Source organism: Dipteris shenzhenensis, chromosome 20, assembly GCF_047967505.1.
Source record: "Dipteris shenzhenensis isolate YYH24624 ecotype China chromosome 20, Dip_SZ_1.0, whole genome shotgun sequence".
NCBI classification, from domain to species: Eukaryota; Viridiplantae; Streptophyta; class Polypodiopsida; order Gleicheniales; family Dipteridaceae; genus Dipteris; species Dipteris shenzhenensis.
The window spans coordinates 52,576,928-52,590,822 of record NC_141615.1 but is presented as its reverse complement, the minus strand read 5'-3'; the positions used below and the strand labels follow the sequence as shown (position 1 = coordinate 52,590,822).

The 13,895-nt window shown below is 45.1% G+C and overlaps 1 long non-coding RNA gene across 1 annotated transcript in view; it reads right to left on the bottom strand.

Annotated features, from left to right (window-relative positions):
- Positions 1-13,441, bottom strand: part of LOC147889833 (uncharacterized) — a 109,504-nt gene extending 96,063 nt beyond the window's left edge. The window contains exon 1 of the long non-coding RNA XR_015542852.1: positions 13,386-13,441. This is a non-coding gene — a long non-coding RNA (uncharacterized LOC147889833). The remainder of the gene's footprint in view (positions 1-13,385) is intronic.
- Positions 13,442-13,895: the final 454 nt, after the last annotated feature.

Genomic DNA, 13,895 nt, shown 5'->3' with positions numbered 1-13,895 from the left:
GCTTGATTTCTGTTCCCCACCATCTCAAGCCGAAGATCATTCATGGCCTTGGCTAGGTCATTGACTCCGGGTTCTTTTGCAGGAGGGGCCTTTTTAGCTGGAGGGGCCAAGGGAGTACAAAGGAGGGGGGCTCGTGGGCGAGGCTGGGGAAATCTTCGAGGCAGAGGGTGAGAATATACACCTTGTTGAGGGTAAGCATCTAAGGGAGGACCATACATTTGAGGTGGAGGTGGTGGATACATCCCTGATGAGGGGTGGGGGTATGCCCCTGAGTTAGACCCCCCAGGTTGTTGTTGCAAGAATTGAGGGGGTTACGGAGGGACAATCGTCTTCTTTGAAGCGGGATCAACATACTGAACTTTATCAAACTTTTGAGCAATCTCATTTGCCAGCACCATAGTTTTTGGATTCTCCCATTTAAGCTTGAGGCGGAATTCGTCACTTGCTCCTGCTACAAGGTAGCCCAGCACATGTTGAGTCATTCTAGCTCGAAATTCGGCATTTTCCTCCTGTGTGGCAATTAAACGGTCCAGGAGCATGGCCGCTTGATCCACATATGGATGCGCCGTCTCACCTTCTGACTGCTTCAAGTTTGCCACCTACAGGTATACATTCTCCGGCTCCTCTTCTCTGCCAAAATACTCAATCATCGCTATTGTCAACCTTGGCCAACTTTGGCGAACATCTTCGGCTTGCTTCTCATACCACACTTGAGCCAAACCCTCTAGAAATGTGGGAAGAACCAACAGCCATCTGTCTTCAGTAAGAAAGTTGAGAGAAACACAACAGCGCTTGAAGGCCACAAGATACTCATTTGGATTTTCTTCAACCTGTCCACAAAACACGGGAATGTCAGCCATGCTTGGAAAATATAAAAAGAGAGAAGAAATGAGCCTTATCTATGGGCAAACGATGGAAAGAGGTAGCTTGCACTGAAAATCAGGTGAAGATACATCCACAAAGCACACATAGGCAGGGTAGGGTGTGACTAGTGTATTGTGAAATACTACACGGGAAGAATTTTCAGCATAGAATAGCTCATAGACAATCTTAAAAGGACAAACCCTCATGATATCGCAGCTATCTTTACAAGCGAGGGTTACAGATGCGGTGCTGCATGAGGTTGTTCATCAAGGCAAATAAGAATGCCATGACAAATGTCAATAGTTGGAGAGCTTGCACATCACCTTTAGCTTCTTCCAGTTCTTGTAGTCGCCATGCTATTTCTTCAACGGGTGTGCAGTTTCGCATCCTTCTTTCGAGCAATGTCCTTGAGGACCTTTCTGATGATCTTCCGAAGTCGGTAAACTCATATCAAGTATGCCCAACAATTAGTTTCATGATGACCACAACCTTTTCATTCCTTACAAATGATCACCCTCCTTCATGGCTTCCAGCTTTGTTGGGGTGGTGCTTCCACTCGCATCATGCATGATTGAAGTACAAGCTTCTCGTGCCAAGAAATCAGCAATTATATTTTGAGCTCGAGGGATATGCTGAATTTTGCCCTCTTCAAAGTGTTGGCATAGTTCCAATGCTTGTTGATGTCGTGGAACCAAGCCTTTGCTCCGCAGCTTCCACCTTCCACCTTCCACTAACTTGTTCACACACCAGTTGAGAATCTTCGTGCACCTCAAGTTGCTTGATGTGATGCTCTTGTGCCTTTTGCAGCCCAAAAATGAGTGCTGAGTACTCAGCTTGGTTGCATGTACTTGTAGGTGCAGACTTGCTATAACAATACTCACCACCCAGTGAAGTGAGCTTCACACCCACGCCAGCAACCTTGGTCGAAGGTTTGTAAGCTCCAACAAATTGAAGGATCCAAGATGTCATCACACCAAGACTAAAATCCGGACATCCCAAGTTTCTCGGTTGTCCAAGATAGGTAGAAGGAGAGGGTGGGGAGAATTCAATACTTGAGCCAAACATTCAGCACCAAATAAACTGGCAATCCTTTGTTGATACTTTATCTTTAGACCAAAAAGAATTACAACTTGAACCTCAAAATGAGGCACAAAGGGTTGATTAGGTACAAATGGATTCCTTGGTTGAAACATTACCAACATAGCCAAGGCCTAGAAACCATTGTAGTGATATTGAGAATAAACCATTCAAGACGAGCTTATCCACAGGAATTAATAAGCAGATGCACCAAATCTCCCCCCAAGCTTGGGGAGCATCCCACCCTTCGAAGAAGGGCACCCTTTTAATTACCTCTGAAGCAGCAAGTAGCTCAATCACCATACAATGAGTAGAATTGAAATCAAAGTTCTCCCAGCGTATCAGTAGTTCTTCACCTTGAATCATCCATGGTGTATCATCCCACCCGTCATCTCCTTGAGGAATGCACTGTATAATCCGTTGTTGCAGATCGACATGAAGATCAAGAAAGAGATCTCGCCCATTGGTAGCTGTCAGGCACGGAGGACCAGGCACCAAAACCTTGAACTCGTCGAGAAGTGACATAAATATCCGCCCTCTTCGTGTGGTGTGCGTCCGTGAAGTGATCTTGAAAAAGTTCAGAATATGTGATCTAGTAGGAGATATGAGTAGAGCACGTGAAGTGAAGTACTTTTGCTTTTTACAGCATGTGAAAACTCCCTACGGTTAGAGAGTTACAGTTTCTGAGATTTCAATATATAAGCAAGAATCATTACATTTTCATCACTTCTTATCTACTGGCCCAATGGTAAGTGTCCCTTTTGTGAAGGGGGAGGTCTTGGGTTCAAATCCCACTCTTTAATAAAAAGAGAGGAGAGGAGAGGAGAGGAGAAGGAGAAGAGAAAGAGAAGAGAAGCGCGGGTTCTGTTACAGTTTTGCAAAAACCCGAAAAACAGTCCGCAACCAGAAGACACAGGAGCCCAAAAAAACGTTGCGATCTGTTCGCAATGCACGCGGGTGTACACAGTGGATGCATGCGCGGGAGCACAGATGTTGCAATTTTGCAGCTGCGATCGATACGAGCAGGAGATTCACCAGCCAGAATACACGTGGGAACTACAAGCAGAAAGCAAGCCAACTGGAAGCGCAGAAGCAGGGTGGTTTTGCAGCCGTAGAGATAGGGAAGGCACGCGGTTTGGAGGCACAAAAGAAGAGAACTGCACACGGAAGAGACAGTGCCGCACCCAGTCGTAGGATTAACAGATTTTATACCACTAGCCGTGGATATCGATCCCAGCAACCACACCATTTCTATTAGCTGGAAAAGAAATCAGGACCAGAGGCTAGAGGCTAAGCATGGCGACGCTTGAGGGCCATAGAGGAAAGGAGAACGTGAGGGCGAAACGTTATCATGGGAGAGGAAAAGGAATTAGAAGGAGAGGGAATGAAGAGGGAGACTATGACACAAGGGAAAAGGGAGAGGGGGAAGAGAACCGTGTACATGATGGGAGGAGGAATGTAAAGATGGAGACATCAAGGGAAGAGGACCATGCTTTATTTTGAAAGCAAGGGAAGGGAGAAATCAAAGTACTAGCTAGGTGGCTTTACAAGAATGAGCGTGCCTCATCAAGGAATAGCCCCCTCCTTTTATAGCCAAGAGAGAGGGTCTCTCCCAATAAATGCATCCTCCCACATGCATGGTGTGTGTGGAAGAGTCTCCCATGTGGGCTAGGCGGTTACGCACTCTCAATTGTGTGCGATAACGCTTGGCCACATTTTTCCACATATATCAACTCCCATATCCCAAGTCTATGATACTCCCTTGGTCTCTTCCCAATTTTATAATACGTTCAAACATCAAGGAGGACAAGTCGAGGGTTGGCACAAGGAATCTTGCCACCTCATCCTACTTTCCCCATTATTTAACTTGCATCCTTGGACTATCTATACCTCCCCCACATGGGCCTATCGTATATGGAGGGAATAACCCAATATAATATCCATCTCCACCTATTTTATATTACTTCTCCCATGGACTTTGAGCCATATCTCACTTAATGCAGCCTAGGTGGAGGGGTGGCACCTGGAGGAGCCATGCCACCTTACATTTTATAATATTACTACCATGGCTCACACTTATGGGTCCTCTTATGTGGAAGGGTCGCACATGGTCATGCCCTGCCACCTCAACCCTGGGCCGTATGCACACCATATTTTATTATACTATTGCTGCACATACAAACACACACACATATTAATGCCTTTCTCCTTAGACAAATCTATCCATAACAGTTCCCCCCCCAGGCAAGGAATGCACAGCATTTCCATGCCTGGGTCCATCACGCACAAAGAAGGGCTTGAGATAACGCTTGTTGATCACCTTCCTGCCATATGGCTCATGCAACTCCTGAACTTGTACAGACCCATTGCTACGTTCCTTGATGACTTTGTATGGACCGGTCCACAGTGGCGAAACTCCTTATCCATTTGGTGGTCCAATCTGTTATCAAAGCATAGCACAACATCCCCCTCAGCAAAGTCTCTTTCCCATCCCTTGCGAATCTTAGCATCCAAGCGGGCCTTTTGTCGATTCTTTCAAATCTCTATTTGATGTAGGGCAAGGCATCGGGTTTCATCTAGCTTCTCAAGTTGCACCAACCGGGCCTCTACATGTTCATTTTCTATCATCCTTTGTTCTTGTGCCACTCTCAAAGCTGGAATCTCTATCTCTAGTGGTAAAACGGCCTCCGTACCATATACCAACTCAAAAGGAGTGTGACCTGTAGATGTTTTATGAGTGATGTTGTAAGCCCATATGGCTTCTGTGACCATCTGATCCCACTGGCTCCTATTCCCTGTGGCCATTTTTCCCATGGTTTTACAAAGGACTTCATTGGTCTGCTCCGTTTGACCCATGGATGCTGGATAATAGATGCTAGAAGTGCAATGATCAATACCCATGCAATCCATGAGTAACTCCACTGCTGCATTTAAGAATGGACTCCCATGGTCGGAGACTATTTCCATGGGTACATCCATGCCTTGACGGTACAACACCCCATCAAAGAGGGTGTAGCGCCTACTATCTCTGTGGATCTTCTTTCTCTCATAGCTAGTACCTTCTGGAGGAAACAAGAAAGCAGTTAGAAACCTGTAGATACCACCATACCATGGATCCCCCCCCCTTCTATGGCTGCTACAAATGTTACATCAAGGCACTCCTCTAAATCAATCAAAGCATTCTTCAAGTTGCAACAACCCCCTTTTACAATTTTGAAAGAAAAATCATATTCTTGTAGAACTACCAACCATTTGGCCAACTGGCCCATGAGATATGGTGATTGAAGAACCTACTTTGCACGACCATTGCAAGAGATTATAATGAAGGACTTTCCAGCCACATAATGCTTAAATTTCTCAATGCAGAAAACCAAAGACAAGGCATGCTTGTCAGCCTTTGAGTAGCGTCAGTCGGTGTTGAGCAATTGTCAAGAAGCAAATCAAACGGGATACATGAACCGATCATCCCCTTGTTGGAGAAGAATACTTGCCAAAGTGTGCTCACCAAACCCAGGATTGATATAGAAAGTCTTTGCCCAATCTGGATTGTGTAGAACGGGTTCTGAAGCTAGAGCATTCTTGATTTGTGCAAACCCATGATCACAATCCTCATCCCAAGAGAAATCAACGCCATCTTTTAATAGCATAGTCATGGGTCATGTCAAAGCAGCATATTGATCAATGAAGCGGCAATAGTATCATGTTAGATTGACAAATGAGCATACCTGACATTTGGTTGTTGCCACGGAGAGCTTGAGGATGGCTTCTACCTTCTCGGGGTCAGGCTTGACACCCTCGGATGAGACAATATGTCCCAGTAACCTCCCTTGAGTGGCTCCAATGGTGCATTTCTTTGGGTTGAGACTACCTTTCGCATCATTGACCCTTTGGAAGGCCAACCTAACCTTCATGACGTGCTCCTTACGTGACGAGAATATACAAAAATCATCTAAAAACACCTCCAAGAAATCCCCCAAATAAGGAGCAAACACCATCTACATAAATCTTTGAAAGATAGCAGGAGCATTGGTGAGGCCAAATGGCATTACTTGGAATGCAAATGTCCCCCAGGGTGTGGCAAATGTGGTTTTAAGGACATCTTCTTCGGCAATTCTGATTTGATAAAACCCAGACTAACCATCACAGAAAGTATACATCTCATGACCACTTACCTTCTCAAGAATGAGGTCTTGAAAGGGAAGAGGATGATGGTCCCTCTTGGTGGCTGCATTGAGTTTCTTATAGTCGATGCAGACCCGCCACTTGTTGTTTTTCTTTGGGGTGACGACCACTGGTGAAACCCACTCAGTATTGTGAACCAGAACAATAAACCAAGCTTCTACAAGCTTTTGCGACTCCGAGCGCAAAGCATCGGTCTATAGGGGCCCTGATCTTTGATACTTCTGAGCCACAGGCTTCGCATCAGGCTTCAGCTCTATCTTGTGCTCTATGGCAGTCACATGGCGAAGGTGGTGGTAGCTAGTTGCAAAGAGGTCAGGGAAATCTTTGAACATTTCTAGGAACTCATCTTTCTCACTTGGAGTGAGGTCTGGGGAAAGCATAGATTCAAGTTGTTGAGGACTAGCTGTTACCTTTTCTCAAGGTGGCGGGGTCGAAGACACCCCCATCATGTAAACTCCTCCTCTGAGAACTCCTCTGCCCCGTCTGATTCTTCCATTGATTCAGACACCGAGGATGAGAGAGTATCACTGTCTTGCTCCTCTTCTTCTTCTGGTTCTGTGGCACCTGGTTGCACCGGGATCTTCTCTTTAGAAGCACCAAAAGACATGTGTCCTATCTTCCAATAGCTAACTGCATCACTCTTTCTCAACCATGGTATCGCAAGTATGGTTGGGTAACTCCTACCTGTATCTTCAATGTCCACTACATAGAAATTGACGGTGGTGGTTAACCCATTGACAGTGATGGGCAAATCCTCAATGTCTCTCAAGGTGGTGAGTTGTCGACCATCTCCTACCTTGATTCGAGTGGAGGAACGCCTTGTACATTTCAAATTCAATTTCTTCATGATTCGGGGCACCATTATATTACATTCAGCTCCCCCATCAACACACACATTTTTGACACGGCAATTATCTATGATGACATCAACTATATGTGGGTGCCGATCAATTTCTTCAGAGATAGAAGATACCTCTCTTACCTTTCCCTTTTTCTTGTTCCTCCTTGTTGAGAGCCCTTGTTGTAGCTCACGTCTCACCTTAGGGCTTAATGCTATTAGTTGAGGGAGTGTGATGCTCAAAGAACAATGAGCAAGGTCCTGAACAACCAAACAGTCTTCTTGCCCCAAGCCGATGGGAAAATCCGAGGGTGACCACTTACTCCTGCGAGATCTATTAGTCTTCTCTATTGGTAGGTCTGCCATCTTAGCATCTGAGGGCTCTGAGAAGGACACCTTCTTCCTGGGGTGGCCTAGTGGTCCATAGTTTGGAGAGGGGTCCAAGGTGGTACAACTTCTTTTCCCGAGGTCAAGGATCTCTACATCAGAATCCTCAGTGCCAGATTCACTTAGAAGATTCACCCTTGGAATATTGGGACATTCCGTGCGATAATGACCTTTTTGGTGGCACTCGTAGCATACAACATTAGCTCGGTCTCTTGGAGGGCGGTTGGCTTGATTTTTGATGCCCACCATCTCAAGCCGAAGATCCTTGGCTGGGTCATTGACTCTAGGTTCTTTTGCAGGAGGGGCCTCTTTAGCTAGAGGGGCCAAGGGAGTAGAAAGGAAGGGGGCTCGTGGGCGAGGCTGGGGAAATCTTCGAGGCAGAGGGTAAGCATCTAAGGGAGAATATACACCTTGTTGAGGGTAAGCATCTAAGGGAGGACCATACATTTGAGGTGGAGGTGGTGGATACATCCCTGATGAAGGGTGCGGGTATGCCCCTAAGTTAGACCCCCCAGGTTGTTGTTGCAAGAATTGAGGGGGTTGCGGAGGGACAATCATCTTCTTTGAAGCGGGATCAGACTGAACTTTATTAAACTTTTGAGCAATCTCATTTGCTAGCACCATAGTTTTTGGATTCTCCCATTTAAGCTTGAGGCGGAATTCGTCACTTGCTCCTGCTACAAGGTAGCCCAGCACATGCTGAGTCATTCCAGCTTGAAATCCGACATTGTCCTCCTGTGTGGCAATTAAACGGTCTAGGAGCACAGCCGCTCGATCCACATATCGACGCGCCGTCTCACCTTCTGATGACTGCTTCAAGTTTGCTACCTGCAGGTACACATTCTCCGGCTCCTCTTCTTTGCCGAAATACTCAATCATCACTATTGTCAACCTTGGCCAGCTTTGAAGGATTCATGTATTCTTTCAGAAGATAGGGCTAAAGTCGAAGCCCTTCTGAGGCAAACATCTACTTGTTCATTGAGAAGGGGTTGCGATTGGTACTCATCCTCTATGTTGATGATTTTATCTTGGCAGGTGACCATGTCAAGAAGATTTCTCAGGTCAAGAAGCTACTCATGTCTGAGTTTGAGATGACTGACCTTGGGTTATTACACTAGTTCCTTGGGATAGAAGTAAAGCAGTTCATTACACAGGGAAAATATTGCAGAGAACTTCTGAAGAGATTCCAGATGGAGGATTGCAGGATAGCAGTAACTCCCATGGAGGTCGGGCTCAAGCTACGGGCTCAAGCTAAGTGTTCACGACACATCCCATCCAATCGATACTCCTTTGTACTGACGATTGGTAGGAAGTTTGCTTTACCTTACCAATACTCGACCTGATATTTGTTATGCAGTTGGACTATTATGCCAGTTCTCTGCTTCTCCCAGGAAGAGTCATTGGGATGCAGGTTTATGGGTGCTGAGGTATCTAAAGGGTACTTGCACCTATGGGATCACCTATACCAAAGGCATCGAACTAGGCGGGTTCTATGACAGTGATTGGGCGGGTGATGCTGACACCAGAAGATCAACAACAGGGTATTGCTTCTTAATTCCATCTGGTGCCATCTCTTGGCTAAGTAAGAAGCAACCCACAGTGGCCCTTTCATCTACAGAGGCAGAGTACAGAGCCACGTGTACAGCAGCTTGTGAGACACTGTGGTTGAGGTGGATTCTGGAGGACATGGACGTGTGTCAGCAAAGCGCAATAGTGCTGATGTGCGACAATCAGAGTTGCATAGCCATTGCCAAGAATCCAGTGTACCATGCGCGGACCAAGCACATTGAAGTTCATTACCACTTTGTTCGAGAACTCATCATCAACGACATGATCGAGCTCATGTACCGCCCGACCGTTGACTTGTCCGACCTCTTCACAAAGGCACTCCCTCGAGAACAGATGGAGCACCTCATCAGACATATGGGGATTGGCCCACAGTTGTGACATTGAGGGGGGGTGTTAGATTCTCACTGTGCCTACTTGTGAGCCCCCGATTTGAGGGGACAAGGGGCAGTGAGAGGTAGGAGGGTTGGGAGAGAGACTCAGGCCAGAACCGAAGGGAGGATACCATGGCAAATATAGGCGACCAGCACACGAGCTGGTTGCAGTCTACAACAGCAGGAATAAAAAGGCCTCTAGGCCTCACATGGAGGCACCAGGAGCAGCACTTACTGGCCACCCAGGGCATCCTTATATAAGAGCCTGTGGCTAGCCAAGTCGGCCCAACCAAGACTATCAACCAAGGCCAACCCTGGGCAGTTTATGAGGCCCATGTGATCGGCTACCAGACAGGGTGCCAACCCTACTAGTCAATCATCTGAAGGGGTCTGGGCAGAGCCTATAAAAGGCCCACTTCTCCATTCAACCTAGCATCCAGTGCGAAACTGAAATCCCCTCTCCAAGGCTGTGTTCAGCACTTAGATCTAGGGCAGTTTGTGAGAGAGAGAGTCCATCAGTTTTCTCCAGCACACTGCTGTGTTTTGTACTCACTACAAGGCATAGGCCATTTTCCGACGGAAATACCAACGCTTTTTACATTAAAATTTTTTTTTTCACGGGTGCAAACGTCGCTATAAGTGTCGCTAAAAGCGTCAAAAAAGGAGCGTCGCTATATAGTGACACTGGCAAACGTCGCTATATAGCGACGATGCAAACGTCACTATATAGCGACACTGTTAATCGTCGCTATATAGCGACACTGGTAAACGTCGCTATATAGCGACGATTAACAGAAGTAAAAAAAAAGGGTTAGTGGGGCTAAACAGGGCTTCCTTTTGGCCCTGTTTAGCCCCACTAATCTTTTTTTTTTTTGTAGTTACAAAAGAAAGTTTTTTAGAACAAAATTTCCCTTGCTTGCAGGGTGATACAAAATTGTTCTTGTGAAATGATGAGTAACAAATGCATATACATGTCGGACATATACAACAGTGTTTGTAACAAAATTACCCTGTCGAAAGGGTGATACGAAATTGCTCAAACGAGCGGATATACAAAATGCTACTACCACTACTCATCCGAATCCGAATCATCTTCGTCTTGTTGGCCTGTTCCTTGGTCCTCGCCACCTGCGTCTTCTCCCTCGTCCTCGCCACCTGCGTCCGATCCTTGGCCCTGTTGATCGCCCGCCTCCGATGATGGGACGCTTGAGCTTTGACCCTAAGAGTGAACCATATAAATCAAAAATTAGATTGGAACTTAAATTAAAAAGTGAGATTACAAGTAGGAGTAAACTTATACCGTGCGAGCAGCCACCTCAGCCCAATCGACCGTTGCTCCCATTGCCTCTTGCTCAATGAACCATGGCTTTGTTCCTATCCGAAATGCACGTCGCGTCTCTATTTCCACATAAGCTCATGCATGAGCTTATGCTTCTCTCATTCTCTATTTCCGCATAAGCTTATGCGGAAACTTAAGCATAAGCTCATGCTTATGCTCATGCGGAAATAGAAGCATAAAGAAGGGGGAAACTTAAGCATAAGCATAAAGAAGGGGGAAACTTAAGCATAAGCATAAGCTCATGCTTATGCTCATGCGGAAATAGAAGCATAAAGAAGGGGGAAACTTAAGCATAAGCTCATGCTCATGCATGAGCATGAGCTTATGCTTATGCTTAAGCTTATGCTCATGCTTATGCTCATGCATAAGCTTATGCTTATGCTTATGCTTATGCTTAAGCTTATGCTTAAGCTTATGCTCATGCTTATGCTCATGCATAAGCTCATGCGGAAAAAGAGAAGGAGCTTATGCGGAAATAGAGAATGAGTTTTCGCATAAGCTTCTCTCATGCTCTATTTCCGCATAAGCTCATGCTCATGCATGAGCATAAGCATGAGCTTATGCTTATGCTTATGCATAAGCTCATGCTTATGCTCATGCGGAAAAAGAGAAGGAGCTTATGCGAAAATAGAGAATGAGAGAAGCATAAGTTTCTCTCATTCTCTATTTCCGCATAAGCTCACGCATAAGCATGAGCTTATGCGGAAACTTAAGCTAAGCTCATGCTCATGCATGAGCATAAGCATGAGCATAAGCATAAGCATAAGCATAAGCTCATGCTTATGCTCATGCGAAAATAGAGAATGAGCTTATGCTTCTCTCATTCTCTATTTCCGCATAAGCTCATGCATAAGCATGAGCTTATGCGGAAACTTAAGCATAAGCTCATGCTCATGCATGAGCATAAGCATAAGAGAATAAGAGGGAAAGGAAATGAGCTCATTCTCTCTTTCCCCCTTCTCTCTTTCCCCCTCATCTCTTTTCCCTTCTCTCTTTCCTTTCCCTCTTATTCTCTATTTCCTTTCCCTCTTATTCTCTTATGCTTATGCTTCTCTCATTCCCCCTTCTCTCTTTCCCCCTTCTCTATTTCCCCCTTCTCTCATAAGCATAAGCTCATGCTCATGCATGAGCATAAGCATAAGCATAAGCATAAGCTCATGCTTATGCTCATGCGAAAATAGAAGCATAAAGAAGGGGAAAACTTAAGCATAAGCTCATGCTCATGCATGAGCATAAGCATGAGCTTATGCTATGCTTATGCTTAGGCTTAAGAATTAGCATAAGCATAAGCTCATGCTTATGCTCATGCATGAGCATGAGCTTATGCAAATGAGAGAAGGGGGAAATAGAGAAGGGGGAATGAGAGAAGGGGGAATGAGAGAAGCATAAGCATAAGAGAATAAGAGGGAAAGGAAATAGAGAATAAGAGGAAAAGGAAAGAGAGAAGGGAAAAGAGATGAGGGGGAAAGAGAGAAGGGGAAAGAGAGAATAAGAGAAGAGGGAAAAAAGAGAAGGGGGAAAAAGGAGAATAAGAGAAGGGGGAAGAAGGAAAGAGTGGGAGGGGAAGAGAGGGTTCCTACGCCCATCCTAAGCGCTAGCTACAGGCCAATGCAAATAACAAAAATAATAAATGGAAAAAAGAGGAAGCACTTACCTGAAATAGTATGTCCCGCTCGGTGTAGTGGACTGGTCCTACAAAAGAGAGAAAACAACCCATTTTTTCAAATAAGATATTAGTGGAAGGAGGAGATTACAAAAGAAACTTCTTGAAGGGAGGAGATTGAGGAGACAAGGAAAGGAGGAGATTGAGGAGTTAAGGAGAAAGAGAAGAAAGAGAAATACAGAAAAAAGAGGTGAGTTTTGTTTCTTTCTTGAAATCTCGTTTTTTGTTTCAATCCTTTCAAAACAAGCATGAAAACTAGTTTACAGGTTTAGCAATACAAGAAGAAACACTCACAAAACTAAAGCTAACAAACAAACAACCTACATTGTTGAAACAAACTCACCTCTTGAAGAACTTCCTTTTAAGAAACCAAAGAGGGAAAAGGATAGAGAGGGAGTACAAGAGGTAGGAGAAGGGTGAGGAGTGGAAAATAGAGTGGGAGGTTGCTTGGAATAGGTGGGAGGTTGTCGAAAATAGGTGGGAGGAGATTTTGGGTTGCTTACTTGAGAGATTAGGGAATAGTTTGAAGAAAACGCCGCGCGTTTAGCGTTTCGGGTTTTAACCCACAACGTCGCTATATAGCGATGCTTATTTGTCGCTATATAGCGACGTTTTTAATTAAAAACGTCACTATATAACGACGGAACAGAGCGTCGCTATATAGCGACGCTTACTGTCACTTTTTTAATGTGGCCTCAAGAGAAGCTCAAACATGCTATTTTATAATTGTCAATATCTCCTCTTCATGCTCATGTTGTGATTTTATAAGTGTAGATGGAAGGGACGAGTGGAAGCTCGTCCGATGATGTGCCAACGCCCGGGAGCACGAAGTGGCTTACGGAGAGGTTATACTGTCATTGCACTCATTGCAAGCGAGAAGTACGACATCAACGTCATATTATCATGCACCACTTGCAGATGTATGGGGAGGAGCCGGAACCAGTACCTCCCGTTGGTGTTGCACATGTTGATGGATCATCGGTAAGTCAAAGCTATTTAAGTTCGCAATCTTATTGTATACCAGGAAATAGAAGATCTTATATTTACACGAAATCTTAAAACAGGATGAGGAGGGTGACGAGGGTACACATATACCTTCTCACTTTCAACAAGACTATAGTCTCCCGGATGACGACGAGGGTATGGTCGACATGATGGATTCCATTTTTAGGGGCACTACATCCCACGTACACGTGATGTCAGAGTCTGAGGTCAAAATGCGAGAGTTGCAATCAACACAATTGTACGAGGGTGCTAGGATGTCTAAACTACGTGCTTGTCTCTCAATCTTGAATCTACAAGTACAGTATGGGTGGTCGAATACAAGTGTCTCGGCCTTAATGAGGTTAGCCCTTGGATTAATTTGACTCATTATTTGGATATTGTTTGTTTTGAGAATCATCATTTGGATAGTGTCTTTGTCATAGGTTGCTTCAGAAGATGTTGCCTGCACCAAATACCATACCCGCATCAAGAGATGAAGCGAAAAAGATGCTAACAATGGTGGGTATGGATTATGATACCATCCATGCTTACCGTAATGATTGTATTCTCTTTCGTCGTGAGCATGGAGATTTGGCTAGTTGTCCAAAGTGTGGGGAACAA